General features: G+C 45.8%; 1 protein-coding gene across 2 annotated transcripts in view; it reads right to left on the reverse strand.

The window, feature by feature from the left end:
• Positions 1-19,275, reverse strand: part of MYO15B (myosin XVB) — a 961,787-nt gene that overhangs the window by 839,167 nt on the left and 103,345 nt on the right. The window contains exon 1 of one of the 2 annotated variants that reach the window (XM_086930751.1): positions 16,584-16,721. The exons of the other annotated variant lie outside the window; for it this stretch is intronic. The gene's annotated coding sequence lies outside the window, so the exon portion shown is untranslated. Of the gene's footprint in view, positions 1-16,583; positions 16,722-19,275 lie in introns of those variants that run through there. 2 annotated transcript variants of the gene reach the window in all.

Here is a 19,275-nt window from a genome sequence, read left to right on the forward strand (position 1 = left end):
TTCAAAGTACTCCCCTTTGGCCTTTCCACTGCTCCATGGTGTTTCATCAAGCTCACGAGGCCAGTGGTGGAATCTCTGCGAGTGAAGGGTCTGATCATTTCCCTTGACAATCTTATTCTCTCATATGGTGCTTTGTCACCTGACCAGGCCTATTCAACTCTTGCAAGACCTGGTTTTTATAATAAACAAACAGAAGTCTATCCTGAGGCCCTCTCATCGTCTGGAGTTTTTGGGATTCTATATAGACTCAGTTCTGTCTCAACTAATTCCCCTTCCACAGAAGATTCAGACAATTAAGAAAGACCCAACAACATTGTTGCGATCTGTAGCCAGGATCGTGGGCCTATTGTCTTCCATGATTCAGCCCATTTTTCTTGGTCTCCTTCATTTCAGGGCTCTCCAAATGCTCAAGATTCAACATCCGCAGGATAGTCTCACATATGCAAATCAAAGCAGTTTGTCGGAGGAGGCAAGGATGGAAATCTCATGGTGTCCTATTACTTACCGGTAATCTTCATTACTCCTGGTCCCGTTGACCTCGTCCCATTCCTTAAAATATGGAGATGACCATCTCCACGACAGAAAAAAAGAAAAGGAGCATGCTGGGATACCCTACCTGCTCCCTCCCACTGGGAGTACATAAGCGGTACCAGCCCAGCATGCAGCCTGAAAACACCAAGCCAACAACAGGAAGGCCGGCCGCAAGGGAGGGAGGGAGGGAGGGAGGGAAGTAAGGAATGGGACGAGGTCAAAGGGACCAGGAGAAATGAAGATTACCAGTAAGTAATAGGACATTACCCCCAGGTCCCTCCTGACCTCGTCCCATTCCTTAAAATATGGAGATGACCATCTCCACGACAGAAAAAAAGAAAAGGAGCATGCTGGGATACCCTACCTGCTCCCTCCCACTGGGAGTACATAAGCGGTACAAGCCCAGCATGCAGCCTGAAAACACCAAGCCAACAACAGGAAGGCCGGCCGCAAGGAAGGGAGGGAGGGAAGTAAGGAATGGGACGAGGTCAAAGGGACCAGGAGAAATGGAGATTACCGGTAAGTAATAGGACATTACCCCCAGGTCCCTCCTGACCTCGTCCCATTCCTTAAAATATGGAGAATACCAAAGCAGAGAACCCGGTCTTCCGGAACATCACCAACAACAAGGGCACCAGACCAAAAAACAGCGCCCCACAGGCCCGAACCAAGACCCAAAAGGCCAGAAGGGGACAGCCACGGAAACAAGAACCACCAACCAGGCAAGCCAGAAGGGAGGCACAGAAGCAGAGCCAAGCTCCTAAGGGAGCAAGCAGAGGGCCAAAGCCAAGGCCCCCCACCCCGACCAAAGGAAGCCCAGGAGAAGCGCGCGCGCCCCAACAGAGAACGGAGCCAGGAAAGGGCAACCAACCAGCGAGAAACCCCCAAGGGTGAAGCCCCCGGACCCAGGCCGCCAAACAACCAGGGACCAACAGGCCAACCCAGCCCAACAGGAAAGAACAAAGCAGAGGGACGACCCCAACACAGCAGGCGAAGCCCCCAGCAGAACCGAAAAGAGGGCAGCAACAGGGAACCACAGAGGAACCAGGCCACAGGGCAGGACCGACCAAAGGCCAACCCCCGCAGAGAGACCGAAGAGCAGCAGCACCCAAAAGGCCACCAACCGGGAGAAGAATGACCCAGAAACGACCTAGACCGGGGCAAACCCCCAAAGCAAGAGGCACCCGGACAAAAAACCAGCAACCCCCACAACAGAGGTCAGGGAGAGCAAAATGCCCAACCCAAAAACAGACCCGGCAAAAACCAGGGCGCAGTCAAGAAAGACAACAAATGCCCACAAGGAACCAGAGAAACCAATACCCCAGAACCGGAAAGGAGGAACCGACCCCCAGGAGGAAAAAAAGGAGACACAACGGAACCACCGAAGGTGAAACCCCAAAGGCAGAAGGCCAACAACAAGGCCCACAGCCCAACCCCAAGAAACCAGCCGCAGAACAGGCAGGCCAGCCAGGAGGCACACAACACCGCACCACCAGATTTCAGTCATGGCGGAATATCTTCCAGGTCAGAAGAATACAATAGCAGATTGGCATTCTCACTAACTCACGGATTTCAGCGATTGGAGACTTCATCCGAAGATCGTCTACGCTATAAATTGTCTGTGGGGTCCATGCAAAGTGGATCTGTTTTCCTCCTGTCTCAACTGTCAGATTCCTGCTTTCTTCAGCTGGCATCCAGATCCAGCAGCAGATGCCTTTCTCCAGGATTAGTCCCCCTTCCTGAGATACGCATTCCCTACATTCATAATGATAAGCAGAGTTCTCTCTCAAGTGCAACATCAGAAAGCGGAGATCATTCTTGTGACTCGCTTTGGAAAGCACAACCTTAGTTTCTGGTGATTCTTAAATTGTCATGTACCCTTCCAGTGCTGATCCCATTCCATCAGAATCTATTGCTGGACCCATTGGGCCAGCCTCACCCTTGATCCTCTGTATCCACAACACCCAGACAGGATCCGGGATGAGGGAACCAGAGGCATGGGGTGCTGGGAGCCGGCAGCATCCAAAAGTATCTGTTAATCACAATAGAGCCGCTCCCAGTGGGTTGTAGCTAGTGCTAGTGCTAATTAATTAGTGAGTGCAGGAATCACACAAAAAGTGAAGGACTGGTCTCACACACCACCTGGTGTCATGCTTCATCATTGACCAGTCCTTCACTTTTTGTGAGATGCCTGCACTCACTAATTAATTAGCTCTAGCACTAGCTACAACCCACTGGGAGTGGCTCACCCTTGATCCTATCAGGCTATCTCAAGATAATTGCATTGAATTTTTCAGGAAGAGATTGCGTTTGCAAAGATTTTCGCAACACGCTGGTTTCTACATCAAACCAGCCTCGTCTATTAGCACCCACAAACACTATGCTGTGGCATGGAGATGATGGTGTACTGAATGGAGTGCTGGTCCCACTGGGGCAGATTGCTGCCTGGTGATTAATTTATTATCTTCTTTAGCAACCCCAGGATTGGTTTACAGATCAATTAACAACTTCCGGTCTAAGATCTCCACTGGGCATCTCCCAGTTGGTGGAAAACTGATCAGTGAACATCTGGTGGTGTGCAAGCTCATGCGGGGTATTACAATGCCCAATCCTCCACAACTAAGATAGTCAGTGTTATGGGATGTGAATATTGTTCTCAATTTCTTTGACCGTTGTCCATACAATAAATACCTTTCTTACAAGCAACTTTCCGCTAAACTCACAAAGCCACTCTGCTTGATTTCATGCAAAAGGATTTTGGATCCGAACTTTTGACCTTTCTGGTAGAGTGTTCTCTCCTCAGGGAGCTTCCTTTGACATTACTAGATGAGCAAAATTGAATACCAGATTGGTTTCTTATCTGTCTTTCCCAGATAACGCAAAATGGTGTGTCGTTCAACATCTAAACGCATACAAAGCTTGAATGAGCGAGTGTAGAAAGCTGTGGAAGCGGCCAACTTAGCCAAATGGATGCGTTAGGTTCTTGGCAGAAAAGCAGGTTTTGATACTTCTGTTTTTGGTGCTCATTCAGCTAAAGGAGTGATGGTGTTCAAATCTTTTGTCTTGGGTTACCATTTAGATGATATTCTGAAATTGGTCTTCAGAATCAACTTTCAAGGCCTTTTATTATAAGCCTATTGTTGATGTTTCATCAGTGGTGATGGCACAGCTTGAAACAAGCACAATCAGAGTTTCTGGTCCAGGCATAGAATAGAAACAAATTCTAGCTTACGCTGTAAGAATTTTGAATTCTATTAAGGACACAGAGGCAAGGTTTATCCCACCCAGGCTTGTTTTTACATATATATGTTTATTGATTATAGTTATACGTACTGTACGAATATATGTTATGATTGCATTGTTATGTTTGCCCACCCACCCTGTATGTGGACATTTGTTTGCACGTTTACCCAAAGGTGATTGAGTTTATGGCATTTATTTCCATTTCTTCAGGAAAAGAACAGAAACATTCCTGAACCAGGATGGTCTCAAGCGTTTGCCAGTTGACAGTAACATACCAGAGTATTGGTCCAGTCCTTCCAGAGGAGTTGCAGTCTGCTATTCAATAGGAGATGTTCTTCAAAGGCCACTTTCAGTTGGGAATTTGGATGTGGGAATTCTATTGGTCCATTCTTGGGCTGTTGGACTGGGTACAGTTACAAAATTGTATTACTCTTTATTCTAAGATGTTGGGTTTAAGTTAGGTTTGGCAAAGAAAGGGGTCCAAAATGATGATGTTAACTCTTAAAGGGCTGGCTTTATAGTGATTGGAGCATTTGACTGTTAATGTGTTACACTTTTCATGGGAAATGTAGTTTAAAGTGTTTCTTGATTGTAATTGGCTGCTACTTAAAATGTGAAGTAAAGATAGAGAAGCATAATCCTTGCCTCTGTGTCCTTAACAGAACTGAAAATTCTTATCACATAAGCTAGTATTATTTTTACTAATGCACCACCCCGGATTGTTATCACTTTTACTGTGTTCTAATATGTAGTGTATTTACAAGACGAGTGTGCGATTGATGATTGGAGGAGTACACTTCCGTTTGTTATGGTATTATACAGTCGATGAGCCCAAGAGCATACTGGTTGTTCCGTTTTGCAGAATGTGACATATTATGGCATGGCGATCTCTTCCAAAAGCCATATGGTAAGTGGAGACACATAACCTCATATGGGGCAACAGTATTACGGTCAGGACTTGTTAGATATAACATTTCTCACCGTTTGTATGTTTACAGTACCAGTGACGCTGCTCTGATGTTTTGATTGGTATTACGGCGCATCAATACGGATTGTATTCCCTTCTGAGGTTTACTCGTGTCATTGGGTGTTTCACTTGCTCATTCCAGTAAGAGGAGAAGGCTTACCAGGTAAAGAGTAAGAACAGCATCAGGAGCCAGAGCCAAGGAGGTGTCACTGCCCTGCATCTTCCTGGTGCAGATGGGCTCAGGACGGGCCCGCCCTTGGCCCGCACTGCAGGAGTCTCCTGCATGCTATATAGCACTGATGAGTTGCCCTGAAGAAAGCCCAGGACCCACTCGGGCCATTCTCTAAGGCGGGGTCTTCAAACCGTGGGGTGCGACCCCCAGGGGGGCCGTGGAGTGATGTGAAGGAGGTCTCATTCACAGTCACACTTCTGCCTGGCCTACAGGGCTTCAGCTTCCCTCCTCCCCCGTCCTGTGTCTCAGCCCAGGCTGCTGCAGTGCAGTTCGCGCTGCTGTGGCCTCAGCTGGGCAGTGTCTGGAGTCTTATCTCCGCGCCCGAGTTTTTCACAGGTCTTTAAAGCCCATTTGCATATTTACACGCCTTTGTTAAAAGGTTACCAAGGCTTAGTTTTTTTATGGTTCCAGTGCCCCCTGGGCCCCCACTCTGCCTAGTCCTTACATTTGAATGTTTACACTTACTGCTGTAGTGTGAGAATGCATTTAATGAAAAGGAATATAAAGTTGGGTTTCCAAAAGAAAAATTCCTGCCATGTGTTGTTTAAAGAGCCTGCAGAGACCTGCTCTTGACACTAAATAGAGTTATAAATAAGAAAGTATGTATTAATAAGTTATGTGACTTTTCTGTCATTGTTCTCTTTTATTTTCAGTCATGGATCATTGAGGCAGCCCTAGAACACAATTAAAAGTGACACAATTAAAAGTGTTTTATATTTATATTTGCTGTTCTAAGTATTCACAGATAAGTGCTAAAAATACATCTTTAGGTGACTGCTTATTTCTAGACCATCAAAACAATGAGCTGGTAACCCTAATCATAAGACTGGTAGTTTGTTGCAGGATCAGCACATTATTTATTTCTTCCACCCTCGATCCCTGATTAATGCCATTATAGCAACAGTTTAACTTATATCTGAAACCCTACGCTTCAAGTTTCTGGGAATGCACCCTGCATTCAGACAACTCATTCCTCATTCTCGCCTTCCCTTTCACGCTCACCCTGCACTACCATCACAATGCACTCACACTGATCACCATGCACTCACAGTGATCGCCATGCACTCACAGTGATCACCATGCACTCACACCATTCACCCGCTCACCCTGCACTCACAGTGATCACAATGCACTCACACTGATCGCCATGCACTCACACTGATCACCATCCACTCACACTGATCACCATGCACTCACAGTGATCACCATGCACTCACGCTGATCACCATGCACTCACACTGATCACCATGCACTCACACCATTCACCCGCTCCCTCTGCACTCACAGTGATCACAATGCACTCACACTGATCACAATGCACTCACACTGATCACAAATCACTCACACTGATCACAAATCACTCACACTGATCACAAATCACTCACACTGATCACAATGCACTCACACTGATCACCATATACTCACACTGATCACCATACACTCACACTGATCACAATGCACTCACACTGATCACCATGCACTCACACTGATTACCATGCACTCACACTGATCACCATGCACTCACACTGATCACCATGCACTCACACTGATCCCAATGCACTCACACTGATCACCATGCACTCACACTGATCACCATGCACTCACACTGATCACCATGCACTCACACTGATCACCATGCACTCACAACATTCACCCGCTCCCTCTGCACTCAAAGTGATCACAATGCACTCACACTGATCACCATGCACTCACAACATTCACCCGATCACCCTGCACTCACAGTGATCACTCTGCACTAACAATGCGCTTGCATTGTTCACCCTGTACCTCACCCTGCAGTCACACAAGCAGACTACTCACCCTGCATTCATGTGACACTTCACTCACCTGTCCCCCCCTCACTGCTCAATCTGTAGATCACTCAAACAAGGCCATCACTAACCATGCATTAATTCGTCCCACTCTACACTAACAGCCGAACCCAAATTCATATGGTCACCTCACTCACCCTGCAGTCACTCCTTTTACCCTACTCTCACACTGTTGCATCGCTCACCGTGCAGTCACATGGGCTCTCTTGTCACCCACACAGTGCAGAAGATTAAAGTGCCTGGTACAAAGAACATGTACCATGCACATCACAGAACTGAGAGTGAGTAAACTATGAGTAGCGCTATAAAAAAATGAAATGTTTGTCAGAAAGGTGCTATCGAGAGATGAGGTGTAGTGTTGGTGAGGGGTAGTGAGGGAATTCATGGAGAAGGTGGAAAGACTGTTGCACCATGTGCAACCAGTGCTAGGGCCAGCCCTGGCTGGGAGTGTTAACCCCCCCCCCCCCCCCAAGTACGGGTCAAGTGGATCTCCTGCTTCTGCCTATTATTATTTACATTTGAAGTGCGCTACTGTTACCAAAAGGTGTCCTGGGGTTAATAACCATCTGCTGCCTGAAGGCAAACGAGAAACACACAGAAGGAGATGGATAACCAGCCAAATGGGGTGATCTACAAAGCATAGAGCCAGGTTTTTACATCGTCCTAAAGGATAATAGATTCTTGGTGGAGCGAAGCAAAGGAGGGTGCAAGTTCCATAACTGCGGGGCCTGCACCAAAACAACGAGACAGACAATTCATGCCTTCCTGAATTAGGAAACAATAAGCAGAGTGGCACAGGGCGAGAGCAGCATACGGGTCAGACCCGTATGCTCCATGAGGAGAGATAAGCGAACAGCAAGGGAGTGGGAGAATTCGATTGAAGAGGTCAGGGATGAGGTGAAATGTGAAGTTCTGAAGCAAAGCGTGGACACGCAAGAAGTAAGTGTGAGCAAAAGATGAGGGCTACTGTTAAACTGTGAGATAAGATAGCTGAGAGATGATCTGTGACCTAAAAAGATAATTTGATGGGACATAGGTGAGGGACAGCAGCGATAGGGGAAGAGAGGGAGTATTGGGGTGTGTGCTGAGCAGTGATTAATTGGTAATACAACATATGCCAGGGCCCTCACCAGTAGGCCACTGCAACTTTAACCACCCACCATTGCCTGGCCTGTGCAGCCAATGACAATAACTATGCAATAACCAACCATAACACTCGTACAAGTGTGACTATTCAGGATATTTCAAGCTCCCAAAGCTATAAAGAATGGCATAGGTGTCAGGAGGTTATCATTTTTAGTGTATATTGAATTAATAAACAGCTGTTCTGCTCATCTCTAAATTACACAGACAGAGCCACCATCTGGAAGTCTGTCATAGTGCCAGTGTGCATAATTAGGTGCCAGTGTGGAGCACCGGAAACTACCTGCTCAAATTAGGCACTGGTGCTGAGGTAACAGAGGAGCGGGACGTTGGTTCAAGAAGGTGTGGAAGACAAAGGGGAGATGTGAAAGATGAATGGGAGGACTGGAGAGGTGTAAGATACAAATGGACAAAAATTTGAATGGAGAGACTTGAGGTGAATAAGAAGTGATGAGGTGCATGGGAGGTGACGGGGCCAGAGTGGCCATGAAATAAATTCGAAAGACTGTTAGAGATGAGGGCAGTGAAAAGACAGAATGGCAAGAGGTGAAGTGAGAGGTTGAACGGGGAGTTCAGAAGTTGTAAAAAGGGACCTCCAATGTGAGAGAGGGATCAGGGGTTGGGAAAGGAGAGAAGAGAGGGATGTAAGGAACTGGGAGAGAGGAAAGGGGCATGGGTAAACTGCTTAACTCTGCACAAGACCGCCAAGGTTTGAAGGGACCCTTGCTGCTCCCGGCCAGGGCCAGGTGAGCTTCTAGTGTGGCAGCGCGTATTCGTGCGGAATGGGAGGCCCTTCACAAAGGTTGACTAGACATCTTTTTGATGTTAATTGTTGTATTTTGGTTATAAACTGGTACTGGCGGGGTGAAATCTTTCCTCAGTGTTACTGTGTTTAAAACATTTCAAAATAATAAAGCAATGCTATCCCAAAATACGTGGCATCACAGAACATTATTTACATTTTCTACGCACACAATTTAGTCAAGCCTGTCCCATAATTTAGTCCTAACCTGCCTCATAATTCCAGTAGCCCTGCCTACAGGTTTAGAAATTTTTGTCAGGAGGCGGTCCTTACGCCTGAAAATGTTGACAGGGGGGTCTCGGCATCCAAAGGTTTGAAGACCTCTGCTCTAAGAGCTGAAACATGTTGGTATTAGGGTCATAGGACATTGCATCCTCAGTACCTTATCTCTTATATTTAAATCCCCTGTAACTCTGACAATAAAGGGATACCTGGAGTTAACTGAGGATTCTTAATCTTTAATCCCCCTGGCATATTTCTTTTGAGTGTTCCCTGAAATACCGTTGAGCCCAACCTGACCTTTAGTAGTCAGGGTGAACCCGATGATGAAGCATGACACTACTAGAGTGTGTGAGGGTTATTTAACAAAAAGAAATTGCTTCCTTCCCCGCTCATGAGCGGACGGTGTACCACCTGATGAGACTATTTATGAGCTCATCTTGTAGCTACACAGTTACTACCACTTATTTTTCACTTTGTACTAGATACTCCTATATAAATGAGTCAACCCAACTTGTAGTTTGATTGGTTTTCCTTCCGGAGCGAGAGGCCCTTACTATGCACTTTTAACTAACTTACCCACTGCAATATCCACAAACGTTAAACATTTTCCAGTAAAACTTAAATCTTCTCCCAGCAAGCCTGCTATTACTGGCTGAAGGTGCGCTCGAGCAGCATATTGATTAAAATCCGATTTTAACAGGTTTTTACGATCTGCTGGCCAGCTACAAACTATGTTACACAAGTCTTCTCTTACAGAGGCAACATGCCATTGTATTACTCAATCTTTTCCATGCAGGAATGTGACTAAGAAATTAATGATGGGCACGTAGGAGTTTGGGGAGTTTTAGCTTCGCGTTTAGTCCATTTAGAACCCCCAGATAATTCTGGGGTTTTAGTTGGCTGTAAGTGGCAATTACCATCCATGCAGGTGGCATTTTTGGCTAGTGCCTCTCTGTTCAGCAGTGATGACACTTTTGTAGTACTCCCATTAATCACTCTGTTAAATGCAGATTGTGAAAGAGATAGGGCCATAATTCTCCTGCGTTAAAAGTAGATAAGGCTAAATTAAAATATTTATGAGCAGTCACATTTTTTTGATTGCTTATAGCCTCCCAAGCAACAGTCATAAGGGTTGAATTATGATCTTTTCTTAGCTTATGACAAAATTTCAAATATGCACCTAAACTATTTACATGTTGTCTTCTTAGGCCAAGCTCCAATCGGATTTGTGCTGGCGAATTCTGCTGTGGAAGATGAAATAAGCTTTGAAATGCCCCTACCACAAGATTGTCTATAATTTTAATCTGCCTTACCTCTCAAGATCTCCACACCATTTGTCAATGATGGCACATGTTTGGCGGCCATAACTTGTAATAATGGCTTGAGTGACAAGCCTTTTAGGGCGTTCCTCAGGGAACCGAGCGCTGCATTTAATGAATTGCTTCTTCTTTGCAACACGGCACACTGGTTCTTAGATGAGCCTCTTGCATCAAATATTACCCCAAGGCATTTATATTCTTGCATTGATTCAAGCCCAATCCCTTCTATACAGAATTTGGGAGGTGAGCTACACCTCTTGTCAAAAGCATCGTTTTTGTTTTACTTAAATTAACTTTTAGCCCGTGGGACGAGGCATGCGGAGCCATTTTACTAATTAACTTCTGGAGCCCCACCTTTGTATAGCAAAGTAGGATGATGTCGTCAGCATACAAAAGGTGCGAAACCTTAAAGCTAGCCACAACCGTGGAGTGCGAGTTAATGATGTTCAAGTTGGGGGAAATATCCGCAAGATACAAATTGAAAAAGAAGGGGGTAAAGACATAACCTTGTATTAGGCCATTCGTTTTTGGAGTTTTTTTTTAGATTGTTGTGCCTTGGCCCAATCTAACTCTTGTCCATGTATCTGTGTACATTATTGTATAGCTCTTAGGACTTTAGCAGAAATTCCCCAACTTGATAGCTTAGCCCAAAGGATATTCCTCTGCACAGCATCAAAAGCAGATCGAAAGTCAACAAAACACAAATGTAAGTTCATTGAGCAATGCCTTGCTTGTTCAATAATAAGTGCCAGAATGTGAATGTTGGTTGAAGTACCCAAGCCCTTAAAAAACCCAGTCTGATTTCTAGATAGCAAGTTTTTTTTATTACACCCAGTCCGTAAGTTCGCCCAGCAGACATTTGGCGAAAAACTTAGCCTCGCAATCCACAAGAGCTATGAGGCGATAATTGGCAGGGTCCGAAGTTTGACCAGCTATGTGTATATTGGCCATAATTGAACCTATCCAGTTATCAGGAACTTCATGGCTTACCAGGATGTGATTAAATAGTGTTGTCAATTTCTCTGCCCAGAGTTGTGGATGCTCTTTATAAAGAGCTTGAGCTAGGCCGTTCGGCCCCGGAGCCCCGCCCTGAGTAATTTTTTCTAGTAATTATTTCCACTGTCTTAAGTTGAATCACAATGGAGACTTCTTCCCTGGTATTATTTTGACTGACTATTTTTAAAGGACCTGTTACATTAGCTGGCCCCCGTACTTGTCATCAAGGTGTTTGATCCAGGTTATTTCTGAAATATTTAATGTTGAGTGCTGGGATTTCCAGTTGGCAGATTGGTTGACTAGCTTCCAAAATACTCTCGAATCTTTGTGTTTGTAGGCATAAAGAATTTTGCACCAGTACTGGTCAAACTCGATTTTCGTTTTGGATCTATCTCTTTTTTGTATTACATCCTTAGTTTAGATTACATCTCTCTCTCGACACTTGAGGACACGTTGTTCCTCAATATTCTCAAAGTGTGGTTCAGTTATTTTTTCAGCTAAAGTGAGTTGCACTGAGGTTTTTTTTTTAGTAAAGAGTTCCCTATTGTTGATCTAACTGCCTGTCGGGTGATGTCTTCCTCTAATAGGAGCTTTGAAAATTGCTCCCAGTGGTCCAAGGGAATTTCCTGTGACTCTTGTAGTTTTTTCCACAAAATTCTGGCTTGCTGGTCGACTTCCGTAATACCGGCTACCAACCACTGTAGTTTTATAATTTTGGAATGTGGCGTAGTCACTTTCCAACTTGTTACGCAGACTAAAACTTTTGACCATTGACTATAGGGCGACCAATACTAAGGAATAATCTATGACTCTGTAAGATTTTATCTAGTGATGTGATGGCTGTGCTGGTATATCCGGTGCCACTCGCCCATTTAGTACTGGTAAGCCTAAGTGCTTCAGGTTACTTGCTGCTGCTTTCCCCATTGTGTCCGTCCTTTTTTTAAATACTTGGATAGGCGGCACACGCCAAATGTGATCAATAATGCCCATTATATGATCCCTGGAAGTAACCGGACAAAAGGATTAGGGGCGCTGGTTAAACCAATCCTTTATCGCCTGTACATTTGCACGATCTACCTTTACTTCTTCAGTTTTAACGTCAAGATCCACTGATATGTACAGCGCTAAACCCCCTTCAGCGTGCCTCATTGTATTTGCTTTAATTGCCGATTTGGCATAGCATAAATATGTTGGGAGATCAATTTCTTCTTCAGCCCATGTCAAATACAGAGTAGGAATTAATGACACAGAAGCACACTACTTTCACACAGCAGGCATACTATGACCAACATCCATTTAACAAACAGAAACCAAGCATATATGGCTGACGCCCACACAGACACCCCAGATTCTTACAGAGTGTATGTGTTGCTTGCTGACATCAAGAAACAGAGCAGAAGTTGCTGACATGCATAAGTACCTCAAATAATTATTGGCATCCATGTCCCCCCCCCCCCGCAAACAGACGGAGAACAGCGGTTACTAACAGTATTTATTTATTTAACCCCTTGCGTGCTGCCACGATTCTGCGCCTGTGTGGCACTACTGAAGAGTGGGCGGGTTCATGACGGCCCCCAGCCATCATCAGCACACGCTGAGCACGTCAGCAGCACGCAAGGGGTTAAGGAGTTTTATATAGCGCTGGCTAGACCCAAAGGTATCAGAGCGCTTTACATGAGAATCAACAATATAACAGAAAAAGATCAACAATTACACAATACATCCAACAAAATAGGCAATACAATTAGGAGAGGAGAGAAAGGAGAGAGAAAAATAGTGGAGGGGGCAGGGGAGGTGAAAAAGGGAGGATAATGGAAGAGACAACAAGGAGAGACGAAAGGAAGTCTGTCTAAAGACCGACTGGGTAGGTGACGACCAAGGAGGGAATCCATGGCCCATCTCCCCTATAGCTAAACCATGTAGCTCCATCGGGCATCAGACAAAATAGTTCAGTCTCAATACATTGAGAGAGCAGAGAAGGAGAAACAAAAATAGAGGGAGAATGTGGGAAGAGACAACAGGAGAGAAGAGAGGAAGTCTGTCTAGAGACCGACTGGGTAGGTGACATCCAAGGAGGGAATCCCCGGCCTGACTCCCCTATAGCTAAATCAGGTAGCTCCATCGGGCATCAGACAAAATAGCTAGGTCTCAATTGACGAGAGAAAATTCATAGATAAACAGGGTAGGGACTAAGGGCCAGGACAGGTGAGGGCAAAGGGCAGTAGCAGGAAAGTGGAGAAGAGTAGAGCAGAGAGAAAAGTTTTGTATAGTGCTGGCAGACCTGGGGGTATCAGAGCGCTATACATAACGAGGTACAGTTGCTTCAAGAACGTAGTTACATAATTACAACAGTTTCAGGAACAAAAATAAAGGAGAAATAGGAGTGATTTAAAGGCATGGGTTAGGTGTGGGGAGAGGAAATGGAGGCAGGGGAAAGAGAAATTAGGGGAAGTGAGGAGTTAGGGAGGAAAGAGGAGAGGGAGGGACTGGGAAACGGAAGGGCGAATAGAGAAGAAACAGAGTCAAAAGAATGGATGGGTAGGAGACGGTCCCGGAGGGGGACCAGAGACAAGCTCCTCAAAAGCTACATAGGGTAACTCCATCGGCCAGAGGTTGCTCGGTCGACTGAAGAACATCAAAGGGTAAAGATAACAGCCTAGATGGATCGAGAAAAATGACAGTGAGGGGGCCTACCACGATGCAACGTGCAAACAGTGACAGAGCTGGGAATACTGAAGAATACTACAGTAACAGGGCTGATATTACTGACACCCAAGGAGACAGCATGCGAAGTCACTGATAGGTTGTTGACGCCAAGACAGAACCACGCAAACAACAACAGAGCAGGGATTACTGACTCAGAGCCCACAGACTTCGAGCAGGGACTATTGACAGAGAAAGGGCAAACACACCGCAGGGATCAGTGGCACAAACAGATCCCATTAACGGACAATGAGCAGAGATTACGGACGCACATAGACAACTCCCAAACTGACACACGGCGCGCATTACTGCAGGCAAAAAGAGACAGGCCTGCCCTACTGGCAAAAATATACAAAGCAGGTTTTTTTTCTCGCAATAGTGGGATTGTTTTTGTTGTTAACAAGAAACTCGCGTGATCATTCGGGTATTTAACACATATCTACCAAGAGCAGCACAATCACCGACTGTATCCCCACTCTCATGGGAGAACATTCGCAGAAGTGATAAACACAAAACAATCTGCGGCTTCCCAAGGTTACATTCATAAAAATGCACGATTCCCCAAACGCTAAATTAAAAAAAATCATAATACGCTTGCACATCCCTGGGTTAATCGGATTTTTCCTTCGACTGGTAATCGGTGTTCCCTATGCAGCCACACAGCAGTCCATGACAGATGTCACAGCGCGCCTCCAAACACAAAAACAGATTCTGATATTTCGAAACCAAACAGCATTGGTGTTTTTTTGTCAAACTATTTTTATTGAAAATACCGGGCAACATCATGGAACATTACATTGTAAATCATTTTTCAAGCCAAGAGCAACAATTCGCTAGTGATAGTTTCAGATTATCAAAAAATTAATATGGCAAGTTTCACTCAAATCACTTAGTACAAATAAGATATGCAATATTTAAATGCGGCGAATAGAATACCCCTTTTTAAGTGAAATTTTAACAGGCAAATAAACAAATGACATCAGAATTCAAAAAAAACATTAACAAAATGTGCAAAATGCATCTAAAATATGAGAGCAACCTTGTAGACGGGAGGTGCAATCAAGGGATATCTCAACTCACGCCATAAAGGGGGGAGGGGGCCAAGCAAAGATATTTATTTATTTAGTTATAGTCTTATATAGCGCGAACGTGACCCACGAGGGTATCGGAGCGTTTTACAGTAGAAGAATAACAATGGAAGAGGTAGTCAACGCAAACAAAATGTCAGTATATGGAAGGGGTGAAGTGCTCCAATTCGGGGGTGGCATGAAAATAGGGGTAGCCCCCCTCGACAGCCCATACATAAATAAAACCGTTCTGTATATTATTAATTATATTAGCCATAGTTCTAATGCTAAGGCTTGCCAAAGTTGGGTATGCCATTGGGGAATCGATGGGGCGCCAGGCCTCTTGCGTGCTCCAGCCATGGCCATTTTGCTGGCAGAGCCACATGATAGAACAGCCCCCAGCAGGGGCGGCCTTAGGCATGTGCAAGTTGTGCACCTGCACAGGGCTACCAAACCCCAGGGGCCGCCACGCCAATATATATCCTTAATATAATAATCCTCTGAGAATGGATACATATTTGCGTGGCGGCCCCTGGCAGGGATTTGGCGGTCTCCGGCTCTGTTCCACTTCCAAACACCCTGACCCCCCCTCTTCTCTGGACTCTGCGCCTGCGTTCCTCCGGGGGGCCCTACCTACGCTCTCTGCCCAGGTCCGCCATGAGCCTAGAGCCGCCCCTGCCCCCAGGGTCTGATGTGTCAATGATGGGTCTCAGAGGCCCAGCAGAAAGCATTTTGACGTTACATCAATGGTGGATTGACGTCACATCAATGGTGGATTGACGTCACATCAATGGTGGATTGACATACAGATCCTTTCTCCAGGTCCGAAACTCCGCACAGCCACAGTGCGGGGTAAACGGTGCCAACAGGTCCGCACTGCACTGTATCGGAAACAAATCAGTGGTAAGTTTCCCGTATTTTACCAACCGTGGGGTTGTTTTAACAAATAATTTATAATATTTTCCACTTTACCAGTCGGAAGCTCTAGCGCGTCTCCGGAGCCGATACTGGACCCCCACGGACACACCAGAATAGGCAGAAAGCGTGGGGTAGTAAACCCAGACACAACAAGCAAACACTGCCAGGGAATCCTGCCAGCCAGGGAAGACCACATACAACAGGTGTAAACACGCTCCGGCTCCCTCTATCCACCGTCCTCGCAGGTTGCCACAAAAAGACACAGAAAAGCCACCCCTTAAAACGGCAGGGCTGCGACAGCTGACGTTCAGAGGGAGACAAAGTCACTGTAGGCATTACTAAAACTACCCCTGCCCGTCTCCCATCCGTACGAGAGCTGAAGTGACTTATTTACACTCGTGAGTGGTAGAGCCAGGGGGCAGTGACGGATAGGCCTTTACCTCCTCCAAGCCGGCCGGGCTGGGACAGAGTCAGCAACACTCCACTCCAGCCACCTGACATGTAAACGGACTCAGACTCAACCCCAATCCCACCGGTATCACCTGGCGGCATTCATAAACCGCACCACAGAAGGGGGTAGGGGTTACACCCAGGGCGCCTGGGCTTACCTGCGCAGCGCCGTCCTCGCGCTCCGTGCGGCTGTCCTGCCCGGATCCTTCTGCCCGCGGTGGGTACGCCCTTCCTCCGGGCTGGGCCGCACCAGCCTGGAACGGCGGCCCTGGCAGCGGCTAAAGTCCAGGCGGGCAGGCTGGGCGAAGACGTCGTAATCATGCCAGGAGGACTGAACTTTGGAGCCAATAATGTCATCCACTAAACATCCAGAGAGCAAACAGGGCGGGGATGGGCTCGGCCGAGCAACACCTGTGTGTGTATACAGGAACTCTATATGTGTGAGCAGCAGCGCTGAGATATGCCCTGCGTGTGTGTTTGTGCGCGCAAGAGCACTAGTGTGCGCGAGGTGTGTCATGCATGCTTCTGGGCGCTATGAAGGGACACTAAAGATTCCTGACACGTATCTGCATAGAGGAGCACCGGGGACCTCTGCCGTGTCATGCATGTGCACAGTAGTACCCTAGGAATGTGCCAATCCCTGTCGGTGTGTAGGCGCGCTGAGGTCTGTCCCAAGTGTCTACAGAGCTGAGGACATCTGTCGTGTGTTTACTGCAGTTGTCAAAGTGAGCGGGATTGGTAAGAGGAGAGGCGTACCCTACTTTTTAAAAACAATTTAATAGAATCTATCCCCATACCTTTTTATCTACAAAATGCGTCCCAGGACCGCAGGACGACGAAATAGCCTAGGCCTATAGATGAGGCTATGGGTTCCTGGCCGTTCAGGGACGGGCGGGGTGGGCAGAGAGGGCAAAGGACGCTTCCCTTCCTGCCCAGAGAAGACACGGTCAGTGACCACTTCTCCTGCTCTGCTGCGGTCAGCTGCCTCCTCTCTTTTGGTCTGGCTCCTCCTCACTTGCTGAATGAAGACGGTGACTTCAAAAAACACTCTCCACTCTCCTTTCCTTCATTTGTCCCCCCGTGAAATTAATCGAAAAAAGAAAGAAAAAAGAAAGAAACACGTTTGCTGGAAATGTATTTTTCTGAAATTTTTCGATTCCAAAGTGCAGCCTTGGGATGGACAGCAAAAAGGTTCAAAATACCAAAAATAGCTAATTAAAGCAAGACAGGGTGAATTGTATACCATATTTGAAAAAAAAGAAAGAATCTTGGGTCGGATGATATTAAATCATACAGAAACTTTATGTATCTGATGTTTTCTTCTTCTTAAATGGTGTATGCATTTTTCAATTTCTCTCACCTGTGAGATAATATACCAAAGAATTGACTAGTGATGTAGGATCTCTGAAATAGGCCATTTGTTCAAATTAAATTACTATACAGAAAATTGCCTTTTATTAAATGTTAGAGAGCTGAGGTACCCTTTTTTTTTAACTAATGTAACAACGGGTTTCCAGAAATACATGTTGACTCAACATTCTTGGTAGTGGGATCTTTCTGTTACCTTGAAGGGCACCGTAATCTAAAAAAATGATGTACTAGAAGTAACTAACAGATAAAGTGAACTATAGAATTCGATGTGCGACTGTCGAAACCACCACTACCGATGTGTGAAATTGTAAAAAAACATGTGTATCCATTGGTTGAATTAAATAACGTAATAAGCTGTAACTGGTCAGTGAAATGCCAAACAAATACTAAAAATTTGGATGTTTTGCTCTTTCTGGCCACACCTCTGACTCCGCCCACTGACTCCATCCTTAGGTTATTCCCACCCTCCGATTCTCTGCCCAAGTTCCCCTACTTTTTATTCCCCTACTTCGACCATCGGTCATGTAAATGTGTAGGAGCACTGAGGAGTTCACAGAGGAAGTCACTGAGGAGATCTGTATGGCGCAGTGCCAGGAGCAGAGAAGAGATCTATCATGCAAGTATACAGATCACCCAAGAGATCTGTCATATGTATAGGAGAACTGAGATCTGTCTTGTATGCACGGAAGAGCAGAGGAGATCTGGTATGTATGTGTGTAGGGGCACTAACACCATGCACCCTGTATGTACGTAGAAGCTCTGAGAAAATCTGTTAAGTCTAAAACAGCACAAAGGGCACCTTGGTCAGATCGAGATGGGAAGCATTTAGAACGGTGTATGTGCGAATATAATAGTGCCAGGTGGTATGTTTTATACAGGTGCCCGATATAGGCTCAGGTAGCAACCAGACCTTTCACCTATATTCCCCTGACATGACACTACATAACGGTTCTTAGTACTGAGCTTTTACCTCTTTACTGTAATGCCTAAATGGCATGGGTTTTCTCAGAAAACTTGCCTCATCCATTATGCAAGAGGATTCTTGGAATCACAGCAGGACTACCATCTCCTGCATAATACTATGTATAAGGGTCATTCCATCCGTCATCCTAGTCTGACATGACACAGCAAGGTATATCACCCCGAGGTACCGCTTTGGGTATATAAACACCATACCTCTGCTGAGGCAGGAGAGGAGAAAAAGGACTTCCATGCTGACGCAATATGCTGAGGTTCCTACACGCAGACACTCCAGCACACAATGGTCTAGCAATCCTCGCGAGGCGGCCACCTCAAGGCCAATACATTCTATATCTATTTGTTGAGCGCAGATCTAAGCACTGAACAAACAGACGAGAGCCCATGATGAGTAAAAGTCAGGTCATTTACAATAAGACAGTTTATGGGTGAGGTCTATTGTGTGTGTGTGTGTGTGTGTGTGTGTGTGGGGAGGTGATCCTTCTTGAAGACAGGTGGGGA

This window comes from Lissotriton vulgaris, chromosome 7 (assembly GCF_964263255.1).
Source record: "Lissotriton vulgaris chromosome 7, aLisVul1.2, whole genome shotgun sequence".
Lineage (NCBI taxonomy): Eukaryota > Metazoa > Chordata > Amphibia > Caudata > Salamandridae > Lissotriton > Lissotriton vulgaris.